The sequence below is a fragment of the Oncorhynchus mykiss genome, chromosome 11 (genome assembly GCF_057628025.1).
Source record: "Oncorhynchus mykiss isolate SJ-2025 chromosome 11, ASM5762802v1, whole genome shotgun sequence".
In the NCBI taxonomy this organism is placed as follows: Eukaryota; Metazoa; Chordata; class Actinopteri; order Salmoniformes; family Salmonidae; genus Oncorhynchus; species Oncorhynchus mykiss.
The window spans coordinates 68,338,675-68,343,644 of record NC_143032.1 but is presented as its reverse complement, the minus strand read 5'-3'; positions in this window follow the sequence as shown (position 1 = coordinate 68,343,644).

Here is a 4,970-nt window from a genome sequence, read left to right as displayed (position 1 = left end):
TCGCCACCTTGGCAGAGACATTTATCACTCTAGCTATAAAGGTCAAAAGTCCACCTTCCTAACCATTAAAATGTCAGGATCCTGCAGCCTGCAGTGAAGGCCTATCAAATCAAATCAAACCCATTTTTATTGTTCACATACACATGGTTAGCAGATGTTATTGCGAGTGTAGCGAAATGCTTATGCTTCTAGATCCGACAGTGTAGCAGTATCTAACAGGTCAAATCTAACAATTCCACAACAAACCTAATATCTAACAAATTCCCCAACAAAACCTAATACACACAATCTAGTAAAGGAATTGGATAAGAATATATAAGTATAAAATATATGGATGAGCAGTGACAGTGCGGCTAAGATGCACTAGATAGTAAATAATAGATAGTGAAGGATGCAGTATACATTAAATACATATGAGATGAGTAATGCAAGATATGTAAACATTCTTAAAGTGGCATTATTAAAGTGACTAGTGTACAATTTATGGCTGTTTAACAATCTGATGACCTTGAGATAGAATCTGTTTTTCAATCTCTCTGTCCCAGCTTTGATGCACCTGTACTGACCTCGCCTTCTGGATGATAGCGGGGTGAACAGGCAGTGGCTCGGGTGGTTATTGTCCTTGAGGATCTTTTTGGCCTTCCTGTGACTTCGGGTGTTGTAGGTGTCCTGGAGGGCAGGTAGTTTGCCCCTGGTGATGCGTTGTGCAGATTGCACCATCCTCTAGAGAGCCTTGCGGTTGTGGGTGGTGCAATTGCCGTACCAGGCGGTGATACAGCCCAACAGGATGTGCTCAATTGTGAACCTGTAAAAGTTGGTGAAGGTTTTCGGTGACAAGCCACATTTTTTTCAGCCTCCTGAGGTTGAAGAGGCGCTGTTGCGCCTTCTTCACCACACTGTCTGTGTGCGTGGACCATTTCAGTTTGTCTGTGATATAAACACAGACAAACTTAAAATCCAACACCATGGACTTTTCAAGTGCACCATTCAAACCCTCAACCCTTTTAACAGCTGCTCTGGATAGCCCTGACTTTGGCCACCTCATTCTCTTTCACCCTTGTGGGACATTCGAAAGAAGTGGCTTCATGGTTCCCACCACAATTACAACATGTCCCATTTATCACTTTTATGACACATATGATCTTTTCCACAACTTGGACATCTCGGCTTCTCCCTTCCGAAAACACTTGAAACATTTATCTTGGGATATATGCTCTTACTCTGTAGTTAATATAACCAAACTGCGCTTGAGTAGGGAGAGACTTCATATCAAAAAACAAAAGAACAAAAGAACAAACTCTTCACTTTGTCTTCATTCACCACACGATTCATCCGACGTGCATCAATCACTTCAGGAAGTAAGCCAGTGTGTCTATGTATACAGATGAGTCTAAATATTTCTAAAACTAAAAGCATTGTATTTAGGAAAAATTATTCACTAAACCCTAAACCTCAACTAAATCTTGTAATAAATAATGTGGAATTTGAACAAGTTGAGGTGACTAAACTGCTTGGAGTAACCCCGGATTCCCCCGGATTCACCCCGGATTGTAAACTGTCATGGTGAAAACATATTGATACAATAGTAGCTAAAATGGGAAGAATTGTCAAAGACCCCAGCCAACCCGTCATAGAATGTTATCTCTACTACCGCATGGCAAGCGGTACCGGAGTGCCAAGCCTAGGACAAAAATTATTTTTACCCTCTTTTTACCCCCTTTTTACCCCCAAGCCATAAGACTCCTGAACAGGTAATCAAATGGCTACCCGGACTATTTGCATTGTGTGCTCCCCCAACCCCTCTTTTACACTGCTGATACTCTCTGTTTATCATATATGCATAGTCACTTTAACTATACATTCATGTACATACTACCTCAATTTACCCGACCAACCAGTGCCCACGGACAATCAGTCCGACTAACTGGTGCCTGTATGTGGCCTCGCAACTGTTATAACCTCGCTACTATATATAACCTCGCTACTGTTATTTTTCACTGTCTTTTTACTGTTGTTTTTATGTCTTTACTTACCTATTGTTCACCTAATACCTTTATTGCACTGTTGGTTAGAGCCTATAGTTAAGCATTTCACTGTAAGGTCTACAGTCGTGGCCAAAAGTTTTGAGAATGACACAAATATTAATTTTCAGTCTGCTGCCTCAGTTTGTATGATGGCAATTTGCATATACTCCAGAATGTTATGAAGAGTGATCAGATGAATTGCAATTAATTGCAAATTCCCTCTTTGCCATGCAAATGACCTGAATCCCCCCAAAACATTTCTACTGCATCGGGGCACCACCAGTACAGAGCTTGCTCAGGAATGGCAGCAGGCAGGTGTGAGTGCATCTGCACGTACAGTGAGGCAAAAACTTTTGGAGGATGGCCTGGTGTCAAGAAGGGCAGCAAAGAAGCCACTTCTCTCCAGGAAAAATATCAGGGACAGACTGATATTCTGCAAAAGGTACAGGGATTGGACTGCTGAGGACTGGGATAAAGTCATTTTCTCTGATGAATCCCCTTTCCGATTGTTTGGGGCATCCGGAAAAAGCTTGTCCGGAGAAGACAAGGTGAGCACTACCATCAGTCCTGTGTCATGCCAACAGTAAAGCATCCTGAGACCATTCATGTGTGGGGTTGCTTCTTAGCCAAGGGAGTGGGCTCACTCACAATTTTGCCTAAGAACACAGCCATGAATAAATAATGGTACCAGCACATCTTCCAAGAGCAACTTCTCCCAACCATCCAGGAACAGTTTGGTGACGAACAATGCCTTTTCCAGCATGATGGAGCGCCTTGTCATAAGGCAAAAGTGATAACTAAGTGGCTCGGGGAAAAAAGCATCAATATTTTGGGTCCACGGCCAGGAAACTCCCCAGACCTTAATCCCATTGAGAACTTGTTGTACATCCTCAAGAGGCGGGTGGACAAACAAAAGCCCACAAATTCTGACAAACTCCAAGCATTGATTATGCAAGAATGGGCTGCCATCAGTCAGGATGTGGCCCAGAAGTTAATTGACAGCATGCCAGGGCGGATTACAGAGGTCTTGAAAAAGAAGGGTCAACACTGCAAATATTGACTCTTTGCATCAACTTCATGTAATTGTCTATAAAAGCCTTTGACACTTATGAAATGCTTGTAATTATACTTCAGTATTGCATAGTAACATCTGCCAAAAATATCTAAAGACACTGAAGCAGAAAACTTTGTGAAAATTAATATTTGTGTCATTCTCAAAACTTTTGGCCACGACTGTACACCTGTTGTATTTGAATGCTGTACCTAATAAAGCACTGCTCTACCTTCTTGACAGCATTATCAACAAGGAAGGCCCTACAGGCCCTTGTTTTGTCGCATCTAGACTACTGTTCAGTCATGTGGTCAGAAAAGGGGACTTGGAAAATTGCAATTGGCTCAGAACAGGGCAGCACGGCTGGCCTTTGGATGGACACAGAGAGCTAATATTAATAATATACATCTCTCCTGACTCAAAGTGGAGGAGAGATTGACTTCATCACTACTTGTATTTATGAGAGTATTGACATGTTGAGTGTGCTGAGGTGTCTGTTTGAACTACTGGCGCACAGCTTTGACACCCATGCCTACCCCACAAGATCAAATCAAAAGTATTTATATAGCCCTTCTTACATCATCTGATATATCAAAGTGCTGTACAGAAACCCAGCCTAAAACCCCAAACAGCAAGCAATGCAGGTGTAGAAGCACAGTGGCTAGGAAAAACTCCCTAGAAAGGCCAAAACCTAGGAAGAAACCTAGAGAGGAACCAGGCTATGAGGGGTGGCCAGTCCTCTTCTGGCTGTGCCGGGTGGAGATTATAACAGAACATGGCCAAGATGTTCAAATGTTCATACATTACCAGCATGGTCAAATAATAATAATCACAGTAGTTGTCGAGGGTGCAGCAAGTCAGCACCTCAGGAGTAAATGTGAGTTGGCTTTTCATAGTCGATCATTGAGAGTATCTCTACCGCTCCTGCTGTTTCTAGAGAGTTGAAAACAGCAGGTCTGGGACAGGTAGCACGTCCGGTGAACAGGTCAGGGTTCCATAGCCGCAGGCAGAACAGTTGAAAATGGAGCAGTTGGACTGGGGACAGCAAGGAGTCATCATGCCAGGTAGTCCTGAGGCATGGTCCTGGGGCTCAGGTCCTCTGAAACAGAGAAAGAAAGAAAGAAATAAAGAAAGAAAGAATCAGAGAGAGCATACTTAAGTTCATGCAGGACCCCGGATAAGACAGGATAAATACTCCAGATATAACAGACCGATCCTAGCCCCCCGACACATAAACTACTGCAGCATAACTACTGGAGGCTGAGACAGGAGGGGTCAGGAGACACTGCCACAAGAGGTCTCTTCACAGTACCCAAGTCCAGAACAGACTATGTGAGCCGCACAGTACTACATAGAGCCATGACTACATGGAACTCTATTCCACATCAAGGAACGGATGCATGCAGTAAAATTAGATTAAAAAAACAGATAAAAATACACCTTATGGAACAGCGGGGACTGTGAAGCAACACAAACATGGGCACAGACACATGCATACACACACACAATAACATACGCACAATACACACACATACACATGGATTTTGTACTGTAGATATGTGGTAGTGGTGGAGTAGGGGCCTGAGGGCACACAGTGTGATGTGAAATCTGTGAATGTATTGTAATGTTTGTAAAACTGTATAAACTGCCTTAATTTTGCTGGACCCCAGGAAGAGTAAGCTTTCAAGCTTTATCGTGTTATCCTTGATGATTCTCTTAAATTGTATGTGGAGCGCCCCTTATGTACATGTATGTATTTAATAAAGAAAAGTTTAATAAATTCAATCAATCAAATAGGGCTCCCCACCTCCGAATCCACGTAGTATTCCATGCTATGGGTGTACTGTATATACTGCATTATAATGTTTATGGATTTATTGGCCCAATGATTGAAC